This window comes from Aphelocoma coerulescens, chromosome 6 (assembly GCF_041296385.1).
Source record: "Aphelocoma coerulescens isolate FSJ_1873_10779 chromosome 6, UR_Acoe_1.0, whole genome shotgun sequence".
Lineage (NCBI taxonomy): Eukaryota > Metazoa > Chordata > Aves > Passeriformes > Corvidae > Aphelocoma > Aphelocoma coerulescens.
Genome location: NC_091020.1, coordinates 17,466,040 through 17,479,495, shown reverse-complemented (window position 1 = coordinate 17,479,495; position 13,456 = coordinate 17,466,040). Strand labels below are relative to the sequence as shown.

General features: G+C 43.0%; 1 protein-coding gene across 1 annotated transcript in view; it reads right to left on the bottom strand.

Annotated features, from left to right (window-relative positions):
• Positions 1-13,456, bottom strand: part of LOC138112768 (uncharacterized) — a 212,212-nt gene that overhangs the window by 163,068 nt on the left and 35,688 nt on the right. Inside the window, exons 3-4 of the mRNA XM_069020365.1 lie at positions 9,075-9,262; positions 8,836-8,994 (exon numbers count right to left, since the gene is read on the bottom strand). The gene's annotated coding sequence lies outside the window, so the exon portion shown is untranslated. The remainder of the gene's footprint in view (positions 1-8,835; positions 8,995-9,074; positions 9,263-13,456) is intronic.

Genomic DNA, 13,456 nt, shown 5'->3' with positions numbered 1-13,456 from the left:
ATACTTCAGGTGAGATGCAAGCAAACTGTCAACCATTTCCCAGGACCAGGGTAAGATCTAAACAACTTGTGAGCTCTCTGGAATTCTACAGAGAAGGATGGATGCGCAGATAATCCCATTCTACAATAAAATCATCAGATGCAGTAAATGTCTTATCTTACTCAATACAGCCTAGGTGTTGTGTACATCCCATCTTTACGAGGAAATACAGGCAGAATCTTTTGCATCTGATAGCATGAACCATTTGTGGATACATACATGGATACCCTGGACTAAACTCTTACAGGCATTTGAAAACCAAGCAAATAGCTGGTAGCTCTAAAAGTCTTGCTTCTACTTCAAGCCTAGTGATAATTGCAGGGACTAAAACTCAGATCCTCAGTTTTAAGTTGGCATCAAATTAGAATGAAATGAGAGGAAGCTAGGAGCTAAGCTTAGAAACCAGGGAACAAATCATCTGCCACTGTGTGACAGGCAAACTGTTAGAAGTCTTCAAAAAACAAGTTTGAGAGATGTCTGCCCATTCCAGAGCTGAATGGAGCCCAGAAAAAATGAGAAAGAATTGCATGGTGAATCTAGATCTTCATCCCTTGGCCTCTCTTGTAAAACAATATAGGGCACATGACACACTACAACGCATTAGGATAAGCATTTTATTTCACTGCAGATAAACCTTTCAGTCTGCTTTCTGCCTGTTGGACTACAGTTCTGTCACTCAAACCACTCCCAATTTCAGCAAGAGTTGCTTACAGCCCTATACTTTCTTCTTTGGCACTGGCTGACATTAGGAAAATGATTCTGAAAAGAATTATACATTAACCTTCTCATTAATGCTATGGGAGTAGAACAAAGAGCTTGGATTGACATCTCACAGAAAGCAGGGGTCCTCTGTTCACACAGCAGCAACTGAAAAATACTTGCTGCATGTAGAGACAACAAAATAAGGGAAATTAAGTCAGTACCCAGATGGTGCCTAGCAACTACTACTTACAGGATTAGGGCTTAACACAGCAAGAGTAAATAGATCTAGAACAATCTCTAGAGATGTGAGCTGCAAGCAAGACATCCTGCAACGCCTTTCAAAGATGAAGCCTTGCTCCTCCAGCTTAGCAGAAGAAAGAATCCTACCCCTTAGCCTTCCTGCAGATAAGCAAGCATCTCCATTGTTGCTTTACAGATGTCAAATGAATCTCATGCTTTTGTCCATATCTCTTTACAGTAGTAACAGAATTGCACCCTAGTCAGACAGGAGCCCTAAGTGGAAGGAGAAAGGGTCTAGTGGGACAGATGGATGAGCAGAGACGTAATTCCAGAGGAAAGCTGCTGTCATCCCATTAAAGATGAGGTTAAAGGTAGCTGCAATGAAAGAGTGGGAGATATTTCACTGGGGGAAATGGAGTGGCACTGAGCTTTGAAATTGCACTGCGTGAGAATATTAATAAAAAAGTTAATGACGCAATGTGCTTTTTGCTCCACATTAATTACACTTTTACATTCCAGTTTTTAATGCATTTTACACAAGACTTTATTTTACATTCCAGGAAGGGGAAAATATAATTGCCACTTTAATTTCTATAGCCAAACCCTGATAAGATCACAGCTGTGAAAATCTCATAAAAAGCTTTAAATTAAGTTAAAAAAACAGGGCCCTTCCCTCCTCCCGTTACTTGTCTTCCTGCATGAGGTGCTATCAGTAGAGATGGCAAAAGTGTTGCTTCAAGGCAGTGTTGTTCCCTGGCATGGAGACCTTTTCTGAAGACAGCACCAGCTTATGAGGCCTGGACCATCTAACACTGTGTAGGCTGCTGGAGCTCACCTACCTCTATCTGCTGTCAGTGGGAATAAACCCTCTGCCAAGGTTATTTGGGTGTGCAGGGCCCTAGCTGCAACACACATAGCTCTGGTTACTACCAAAGACACAGTCCCAATACCGGGGCTCCACATGCACAGACAAGACTGAAGAGATCACACTGCTACAGACTGTGAACTGAGGCTTGGTGAAATAACTGGTTTGCATGAGATAAATGAGAAATGAATGACAAGAATTGCAAATTATTGTTTGAATCCTGTCAGAGATGATGCCTGTCACTGCAGAAATAGATCAAATAAGCTATTGTGAAAGTGAAGTAGCCTGATGCACCTTCTTTCTTCCTTTGCAAGGGACAGGTTCTGGGTCTGTCCACAGTGTGTCTTTGCAGCCAGCCAGCCCTCTATAGCAGCAGATTGTGTCAAGTCCTAAGGAATCACTCCACATATGCCCCTGCCTTGGACCTTGACTTTTCTTCCACTCAGAAATCCCCACAGACCTTAGGATCCATTACAGGCACTGCACAAAATCACAGCAGGACTACATTCCTGTATCACAACCATCCATTTTTTTTAGGAATATGAAGAGAGGCCCATTCATCATTGCGCCTACAGCTCCTAATGCAGCTAAAGCAACATAGCCACACTGTGTGTGCATGGCGCTCGTACTGTGTTGGGACAGTGGTTGTATGATACAGTGTATGCAAGTCTGAACATGCTCAAAGCAGTCTGCAGATATTCTCCTACCAGGAAACTGATTTGGTTATGGAAATGAGTTGAGACCTCACTTGCAACTGGACAAAACCAAAGGGGAATCAGACCTTCATCTATTCTTAACAGCAGTCACCTACAATTTGAAATATTCAAGCAGACCCTTTCATCAATTTCCTCTTTTTTATTCATGCTGTGGATCCTGCCACATTACTTTGATTCTCCACATCCTCATCCCAGGAACTCCAGGATAAGCCAGTGACTTTGTCATATACAAAAAGGTATCTCTTCCAATGTAATGTCAGTGTTCCTAAACTTATGGATCCCCATGTCAAGATTCTTAACATAAGCTTATCATAAAGGTGAGAGATTAGATAATCCATCCTCCTGTCCTTGAAAGGATCACTTATACAAGAATCTTGCTTGGCATATCTCTGTATATAGACCAGAGTCACTTCTGTTAGAAGCCTGTGACCTTGCTGAACCACTTCTCCTTGGACTCTGACTTCTTTCCCTCAGAATGCCAAAACTTGATATCCCTGTTTTTTCTTTCCTGAATTCAAGCCCAGTCGTACTAGTCTCTATATTTCTATCCACCATTGCCACCTATGTCTGTTCTTGTGACTTGATTGGAGAAAGATAAAATCTCACCCATAAGTTTCTGCAGTAAAAGGGAGTACTCAGAGTACCCCATTCCAAAACCCCATGCAGACTGAACAACAGAGCTAAAGAAAGGTTCACCTCTTCATAAAGGTTTTGTTGATCCTTTTGAGCTCCTTCTCCTAGCTAAGTTCCAAATTTACACCTCTGAAAACAAAAGCAGAATCTATCACTCACATGCATATTATTTTCCTTGATTGTTCTCTACATGCAAAAAGCAAAAGAGGAATATGTTTTCACATGTGAAAGAGAGAGGGAGTGAAGAAATAGGAGAGATTGAGAGAACAGAAGAGAGAGAGGCTCTAAAACCTCATTTTCCTGGTAATTTACTCTTCTATTCAGTTGAGTCCTGCTGCTCGTAAGCCTATTCCTGTTACAATATTAGATATAAACAAGTAAACTGTGTAATGGATCACATTAAGCAGGCCCTGCATCTTGAGGCAGGATTTAATTTGCATGGCAGATTATCTTGTCTGCAGTAGGAGAGGCACCCTGGGGCACTGACTGCATTAATAGGATCTAGTTTCTTAAAATCCATTAAGTCAATTGAGTGGACCAGTCTATAATCTCATTTCAAATCCAGCGTGAAAATGCTTAAACACTAGCCCTATGACACTGACAGCAGAGAAGTGACTAAAGGGACACTGGAGACTGCACTCTGCCATATTGCCTGCCTGCTGGGAGTAGGCAAGAGAAGGGAAATGGGTAGGGCTCATTCTCTTTTAGCAAACTCTATTCAGCAAGATGCTGACAGCAGGAGTGAGGTGAGGAGTCAGAAACTATGTAAGGGGGAATAGTAGAGTTTCTCCCAAGTAATGCAGTGAGTTGTTAAACGATGTCAATTGGCTGATGACGTTTTGGGTACCTTATTCCTCTGACAGTCAGAAATACAAGACTGTGAAAGGGGGATGCCTTTACAGGGGGTGTTCTACTATGAGTCACAAGAATTGGGATTTTCAAACTATCCAGAAAAATAGAATGAGTCTGAGAAATGTGGTGTTGCAGTTAAAATACAGGACTAGAATATGAGAACATCAAAGCTGTGGAATCCTACGCTTGTGACCCCTCTGCTCTGGACTGCCACCAGCAGGCAATGTTCTTGAACTCAGATATATTTGCACAAGGTTATTCTTGGCCTAGCTGATCTGAGTAAACTTTTCCCATTTGCCCCATGGGAGAAAATTAGATAAAGGCTCAATTTATCTTAATCCTGTCCACAAAGTCCCCTAGGTAATAACTCTTGGTTTGGATATATATAAACTATTTAACATAAAGGGTCTCCAGTCTGAGATCTGGGTACCTCGACCACATTACGTTAACACTGTAACCACAAATAGCAACAATAGTAGTAGGGGACACACAAAGCCAGATATATTGAAACTAGACAGATAGAAACTCAAAAGGAAGAAAAAAGACATAATAACATAACCTAAAAACTGAAAGAATAAGAAACCTCCAGGACTAGATGGCATTTATGCAAACACTCTAAAGAAATCAAAGTTCGTATAAGTTTACTAACAAAATCATTCAATTTATCATTAAAAACAGCTACTCTTCCATCAGGCTGGAGTGGAGCCAAAACTCTGTGCTTCTTTTAAAAGAGGTGCTAAGGGCAATCATGGGAATTATAGACCTCAGTGAGCCTTACGCCAGTACCAGGAAAAATAGCTGAGAAAATCATTAAAGACAGAGTTATAAAGCACCAGGCTAGGTGAGTGTAATGTGGTAAAGAAGCAGCTCAGCTTCTCCAAGCTGACTTTCTGACCTGCTAGTGTTCCTTGGAAATGTCAGCAGCTCTGAAGAAGCAATGATAAGTAGGAGTCACCTAGCTGTTAAGGATTTAACAAAAAACACATTCAAAACTTTTAGGGCTCCACTCCTGCTAATATGTGTAAGCTCTAAGGGTGAGATTTTACAGCACACCACTGATTTAAAAAAAAAAAAAAGAAAGTTGTACTAAGTTCTTATAAGAATCCCATTTCTCTAACTGTGGCAGTGCCTCTAGAAAGCATCAGACTCATGTTTTAGTGCTTAAGATACGCCTTTCCCACACAGGTGAGCTGTGGCAACAGGCTCCAGCAAGCTGCTGCAGTGCCTGGTTCCTGGGCCACACACAGAACCATGTGCCCTGTATCTGCAGTGGATGTCAGACTACCACACCAGGTATGTCCTCAATGCTGAAGCATGTTGGGAACAGGCTACTGCTGAAAGGGCTACAGCAATATTGTTCAAGGGCCTACTACCGAAGAGTGGCAGAACATTGCCCAGAGTCGTTCCAAGCTGCTGCGAGTGAGGCCACCTCATGAGACCATAGGATACAAGAGGTCAGGGGGAAATTGATCAGGTTCTTAAGCATTTAGGCAAAACAAAAGTGGCATCTGTAAGGGAAACCTGCTCCATAGCCAACAAATCACCCACTTTCAGTCTCAAAATTGTGTGGCTTTTTTCTGATGTATCTATAGTCTTGGATCTAGTTGATTTACGTGTTTCCACTTCTTATTCCTTCCCAGCTGGAGTCTCTCAGTTTGCCATACCTGGCAGCACTCATGCTGTTACAGGCCTCAGCACTGGTTCCTCCCCTATGAACACACAGCTTCTCCTTCCTAGCTTTCAAATGCTGCCAGACTTGCTGCCCAAGGCAATTGTGTCAGGGGAGCCCAAGGGACTGATATTAATCCAGTGGTGAATACCAGTCATAATCAGTCCAATATATTCTCCATTTCAAGAAATCTCTCAGATCTGATTCCTAGACACTATGTATCAGAGAGCTCGCTATATACCCATCCTGTTCTTATTCCCTTCCTTAAATATTCACTTTGTAAGGAGACAAGATTGCATGGAAGATGGATATTTGGTTAGTCCGGTGCACCAGATTTTATATTCTAAGCATTGGACTGTTGCACATCATTTTTCACAAAATTGCAGAGGCACAAGCACAGCTCCACTCTTTTCCTTCAGAGATGTGTACTCTGAGTGCCACCCTCCCCAAATGGACACAAACATTTACACAGCAGTCCCTGCTCAAGCTCAACATTTTTGCAGCAGTCCTTACCCAAACTGCTAAGCATAACCTCCAGGGTCATGACCAATAATGGCAGTCACACTCCTTTGAACTCTAAAATTGCAGCAGGCAGTGCCACAGGACCCCTGATGGGGTAGGTGCCCATGGACAAATACCCCTTCTACAGACAAGTCATTGTAAGAAGGGGGAACACTTTTGCCTGGGGTGAACAACTGCTATATGCCCTGGAGAGATGCAGAAGGAAATTTTCAGCTCATGGGGTTTTATTACTGGTTTTTGGCCGTTCCCTGCTGCCCCTAAAGGAGGTTTGTGGCTTAAAGATGCAACCAACACTGTCACCTTTTCTTAAAAATATAACATGACACTGGTGAACTGCAGCTTGCAGAGCAAACAACATCATCCTGAGCACTCCCCATTGGTCACGTGATGTCCTGCATCATCACAGACCCACACTATTTTCTACCTTGAAGGAAAGAGAGAACCATTGGCTGTTTACAAACCACAGCATCATCTAACTCTCACACACAAACCACAGATCAAAGGTCTCCGCTTTCTAAACCACAGGGGCTCCCAGGGACTCCAAGAAGCAGATGTCTAGCAGTATACTTTCTGCTAGACACCAAGTCTCTGCAGTATGTGGTAGAAGGGAAAACATTTCCCTTTAGATACCCTACATACATATCCAAAAGATACAAAACCGCCCAGTCACTCACACCTGCCTGTAGGAGGCACAGCAAAAACTGAGGAGATCAGGTGGAGACGGTTACACAGAGCTAGTGATACACAGCTCCAATGTAGAGCACTGGCTTATAAACTGGGTACAAACAGCACGGCAAGGAAGAGAAATGGGCTTCTGTACCTTGAAATTACAGCAGGATACACCAGGAATCAATTTGACACCTACCCTTCTGCTCTTCAGCTTCCACGTTACAATGAAGGAGCTCACCTCTACCTTGAACATATATGAAAGATTGAATGTGTACCCTTCTTGAAGCCATTGGTATCTGCTCAAGCCTGACAAGATATTGAAACAACAATTCCAAGAAGCACAAACTACCCCATCCATCTCCCTGAGTGGCTCACTTGCCTCCTGATGACAATCTGCTAAATATCTTCAGTTAATTAGTCCGCTGTTCTTTGAAGCAAGTAAAAATGCAATGTGACTATTGTGCTAGGGCTATTTTTATATAAGCTACTCAAAAGAGACAGTTCATTTTGTTGAAAAGAGCTGGCAGTTTTGTGGGATGCCTCAACTTATCTTTCCCTCATCAGAATGACTCAGATTCAACAGGCTCAAAAAATACCAAGACAGACAAACCAAAGGAAATTACAAGGTTCTTCAAGGTGCCCTCCAGAACCCACAGCATGACTCAGCGGATGCTGTGGGCTTCTGGTGTGCTTCAGAAAAGGGTCTGCCAGCACTTGGGTGGGAGAAAGGTCATGAATTGCACTTCTGAGGATGCAGGGGGAACACACAGTTTTAGGAGACTAATATGAACATTAGCAAAGTCTCTGGTTTGAAGAATTGAGGAAGAGAGATTAAAGCAAGCCCAGTCTCTCTTGTCAATTTAAGTGTGCATATATATACACAGAAAGAATTAAAATAAAGGATACACACAGGAATTTAAAAACTTTAAAAATAAATCAAATATGTCAGCACAACAACTTTATCCAGGACTGGCAATATTATATAAGTGTGCAGTGAAGAATGTGAGAATAGACAGTAGGATTTGGCATTCATGGTGGGAGCTTTATTTAACATGAAAAGAAAGATGAGTTTCCATGAGCCTCACCAAGTCAGAGATTAAAGATAACATCCAATAACCATCCAATAACAAATCCATTAATTTTTCGTATCAAACATGCTGAGCCAAGACGTATTCCCCAACTGGGAAAAACTAGGATCTGCCATCTCCTGGAGTGTCACTGTACACTGGGTGAGCTGCAGACAAATCACTAAAGCCTGACAAGGGTATATCTGCTGAAGACTAATGACTGAATGATCAGAAATTCAATCCTCTCTTTGGCAGTCCTCTGTACTGCCAAAAAACTGATATGAAAGCTGAGGTGTATGGGCCAGGCTCATCCCTTGGTAGGTCCACAGAATTTAACAGCTTTATCAGAAATGGCTTTTGACCAACATGTCTATGACAGTCAAAAGTAGGCATGGTCTACAATAAAATTTGGCTTAAACACTGAACAAAGATCATCTAGAGTGCCTGCAACTAAAATTAAACATGAAGACTATCAGCTTCAGTGAGTGCAAAACAAACACCTCAGCCAGAAGGAAAAAGGAAAAGCGTTAGGAAAAGTAACTTGCGAGCCATTCTTCATCTTCTAGATGGCAGCATTGGTTTAACCACAGCATTGGTTCTTTCCAATTCTATGCTACAGCATTAGTGACAGAGTTGCTGGCTCCCATGTATAAATTTCTTTGCATCCTATTGCACAAAGTAGTCTCCATACCCTCCAAGCATATGGAAAGCTAACTTTACATAGTGGACATTCTATTTGAAAGAGAGAGTTCTGCTTGAACCTTCTCTTTCCATGCAAAGTGGCCTAAAAAGGTAGCATAAAAGCAACCTAGAGACTGGTTTTGTTTGCTTTGTAATGGAGGCATTTTTGAATGTACTAACCTCTTTATGTACTCCCCCAAGCTCAAGCAATGGAGTCGAAGAGAACATCCTGTTGTAGACTAAGATGTGCTCATCCAAGAGTACCAGCTTTTCTGGGTCTGTATCTAGGAAATGTAAAGGGCCCATTTGCACCAAGGGATCCAGGCACCAGGCTATAAGCTGAGGATGATGAAAGCAAACATTTGTTAGCAGCTGGTGAGGGAACTCCACTCATTCCTTCCCCTAGGAGCTGTGCCTACCTTCCTATTCTATGGTCTCTACAACACGTGTGGAAATCTGAAGTCTTCACTCTTCCCTGCCTCAGACTTATAGACCCTGGGGGTCCCAGATTCACTGGAAAAAGGACTCTCAATATGTGGCAAGACAGCAGCTGAAGGTGGTTAAGCTGTTTGTCTTCTCAGTGCTGCAGTAATTTCCCAACTGATTTCTGAACTCCAGAAGAAATGACAAGGATGGAGGGGAGGAGGGGAATTAGAGGAAACTGCGACTTCATCATTCAACAAGAGTTTGTGAGAGAGCAGGTTATGTTGGGGGACCACCAAACGCGACGTCTTTCATTGCCCCACCTCCCACAATGCAAAGGTGCAGTGTTACCTCTTCTCCCACTCCCCCCATCTCATCTACCCCCAGACAAAGTATTCCTGAGCTCACCATATAATGCAGTTTTTCATGGCATGCCTGCTTATCAGGACTCTGAAACTATGTGAGACATGCATGCAGACAATGGGCCTGTCTCTCAGCCACAGAGGGCTCTGAAGGGATCCCTTTCAGCGCTCACAGATTGCTCTGTGTTCCCTTAATTGACAGACCCGGCCAAGTCTGACAGCAGTGGCGTGCAGCTGGTGCAGGCTGCTCTGTCTCAGGTAGGCCACCTTTCAGCAGGGAAATTGCTTTTGATTGGCTTTATTGGAAGTAGCTTCTCCTATTCTGCTGGCAAAATACTCTTGTATTTAATGGCTGACAGTTTAGGACCAAACTCTCTTTCCCAGACAGTTACTTCTTTTCCCCATAGGCCTAAATAAGCCATCTTGAACAGGACTGGACCTCAGCCATAAGGTAGAACCTGATTTGGTCAGAACTGCTAAGGCCCTGAGACTTTCAGGAGCCTAGTTTCTTTTATCTCTCAAATCTCCAAGATTTGTCTATGGCCTGAAAAAATTAAGATCACAAAGCAGGATCAGAAGAGCTGACAAATACTAAGAGGAAGTTCTTGACTTTAGTGCATGCTCTAGACCTTCTGAGGGTCTAGGCTGCCACTTTCAAGAAGGCCTGCAGGAGCTGGTGAAGGATAGACATCAAGTTCCACTCAGACCGTTTTCAGCCTTGGGTATCTGTGACACCAATTACTTACAAAAAGTCATTAGTGTGCAAATGAGCGTTTCTTGGGAGGGTGGGGGGGAAGGGTGGAGAAATAAATTTTAAAAAGAGAGTGATGAGACTGGTATGTTCTCATTTAAGTTGTTAGCCTTAACCTGGCTATCCTGTCCTTCACTCTCTGGTATGGTAGATGAGGTTGTACAGACTAAGCCCGTACTTCATGGGCTGCCAAATGCAGTCCTAGTTCTTTTCTGCATTCAAGCAGAACTGAATTAGGCTTCAGCTTTATCAAAGGAAAGTGTAAAAGTAATCTCCAATGCCTTCCATAGCTTTTTCTTTTCCGAAGTTCTGTTGGCCTTAATATTTTAATTTTTAAAAATTATTTCTATTTTTTTATATATTTGCACTCAGCTTTGCATTTTATTATAGCACTTCTGACAGGCTTTGCTTAACAACAGATACAATCAGGTTTGATCTGTAGGGGTCATTAGTAAAGACCACTTTGAGAACCTACTCAGAAACCTGGGGAAATTAAACTACTTTGGCACCCAATGAGCTATGGTTCTCCAGAAATGATTACTTCAATGACCTAACCAACCAGTTCTTCAATGAAGGGAGATAAGAAAGAAATTGAAAGAAAAAACATGAGTTCAAATAATTATCAACTGCACCTTTCTCAAAGTACAGCAAGAAGAATTTAAAGCTCTCCTCTCAGATTTCCTGGTGCAGAACAGCTGGGACAGTGAGCAGCTTCCTTCTCCCTGCAGTAACATACAATCTAGCATGTCTGTGCCAAGTCCGTTCCTGTTCTTCAGGGCTCCATCCTTCTGTCTCCTTCTAGGAAACACTTCTTCTCTTCAGGTATCAAACTACTAGAAATGGGATCTCTCAGGCCCTGCCTGCTCAAGAGATAGAGGGGCTCCAGAGGAAGGTACAGGTGCTGTTGCAGTAGACTCCTCCGTGCTTAAGAATCATTTCCTGTTTTTGCCAGCTGTGCCACCTCAGCTGAAGCCTCTACAAGTAGTGAGCACAGGTGAGGACTGAGGGGACTGACACCCACCATCAAATACCGTGATTGCAGGTTTATTAGCCTCACCCTGTCCAGTTCTTAGCCTAAACACCAAAGCAAAAGGGAAGCTTGTTATGTGATCAAAGCACTGAGCCAGATGTGGGGAATCTGCATTCTCTTTTAACAGTGCCTTAAGATGCTCTAATTAACTTTTCAAAAATTCCAGACATTTGCCTGAAAAGTACAGACCATATTTTCTACATCACGTAAAGTTTCTGGTGCTGCTTCTCAGCTATGTAGGTTATTTCAAAACAGTGGTGTTTAATCATTTCTATATTATTGATATGGAGAGAATAGAAATCTCTTGCAGAAGGCCCAGAGATTAGCTATAAGAAATATCACCATGCTATGCAAAACATCATCACAAGTTGTTCCTATAAACATTACCTCTCAACACCTAGCACTATAGGATCTGGGCATTTTCTATGTGACACCAGTGAAATCCTTCTCTCTCTTCTGCGTACATCTCTGTAGGAGATATTGCTTCTTATTGCTTGCTGATTTGTATTATGCTAGTCTGTACTTCCCTGTGTTTAATGTTATCTGAAGTGGTTGCTTGAACAGAAGGAGATGTAGTATCACAGGGAAGTATTTTTCACAGAAGACTGTATTGTAGGATTTCCTAAAAATGCTCAGAAACTGAATTCATTTGCTTCGTGAAGTCTGTTCTCCTTTGCAAGGAAAGATCTGCTGCATCCCACCTCTACCATGTTATGTTCCTATAAGCTGCAATGTACTAGTTTCCAGCTGAAAAATCTGATCTTTAAAGTAGGTAAGTCTTATACCTTAGGAACAATCACTGAGATCCTCTTGTCTGAAGACAGTGTCAATTAGACACTGATAGGGCAGGCTACGGGCTCTATTGCACACTGTAGAAGCATAGGGCAAATGGTAGGGTTCCCACCTAACCCCCAGGGAATTTAGTTCTGCGTGCACTACACGATACAGGAGGACACAGTTTCTGCTAGGCATGAACTGTTGAGTCTGATTTTCCATTGTTTCAAGCAGAGAAGAATTTAGACTTTTTGCTAGGTGGACTGACACACAGTGGGCTAGGACAGACAACACAGGCATACCTACACTACTGCAGACATTACCCTGATACTTAACATCACCCCTTTGGCAACCACAGGCTTATATTTTGATTTATAACCTAGTGATCTTTTCCAAGGTTTATAACTCTTTCAGTACATGACAACACATGCTGTCCAGTTAGGGCCCTTTCTTTGGGGCTATTGGGACAAACTAAAAAAGAGTGGCCAGAGAAGCACTGAGAAAGACACAACAGTGGCACAAATTCCCATTGAAGAGGGGTCAATCTGCAAGGCTTTTTAGCTCCATGTGAAAGCTCTTTCCTGGGAAAGTCTCCAAGCCAAAGGGGAGAGGCCCAGAGGGAGGGAAGACTAAGAGGCCCTGAGGGCAGCCAGCAAAAAAGGTTTCTGGCTCTTCTAGATGACACCTGGATAAATAGGAAACACTGTTGTCCCCTGATGCTACCTGAGTTAGGGAGGTGACCAGCCACTAAGGGTCTGAAAGGCCTTCAAGTTACCGTACTGGCAAGTCCAACATTTTTACCATGACCACTCCAGTGGGAGTCTGGAGTAACTATTCAAGGTACTATTACATCTCAAGTTGCTTTGCTCATAGCCTGATGTAAGGTTTTGCTAAGCTCCCCGTGCTGGCTAGCCCAGGCAGGGGCAAGAGGTCCAGGGGACATGGCTCATGAGCAGAGGCTCTGGGCCTCTCCCAGTCACTGGGAGCAGAGAAAGGGAAAGGCTATGAAAGGAGCACGGGGGTGGCAGGGAAGAAAGATGTTACAAGGCTACGTGTAATGACTGCCATGGGGACAAGCACATAGTCAGGGCTCTCAAGCAACCCTTAAAAGGTAACGTCAGTCATTTTCACTGGTGGGGGAGGCAAGGAAGAGGACCAGGAGAGCAGCTCAGCTGCAGCAAAGCCACACAAAGTTGGTCTGTTCGGCTGCCTTTGTGGCACTGTTGTATTTATTGAAGGCAGCAGCAGTTTGTTCTGTCCTTTCAGTTACTGTACGGGACCGATCAGGGTGCAGATGGGACTACAAAGCAGCCCTTGTTGTCAGTAATGTGACTCACATGTCAGGCTCTTATTTGCTGTCAGTGGCTTTATTAAAGTCTACAGTTTCAGACCCTAGACCCTTGCCTATTGTATCCCTTGGCCCCAGAGATTCTCTTAGGGAGCGCTCACAATTACCAACTC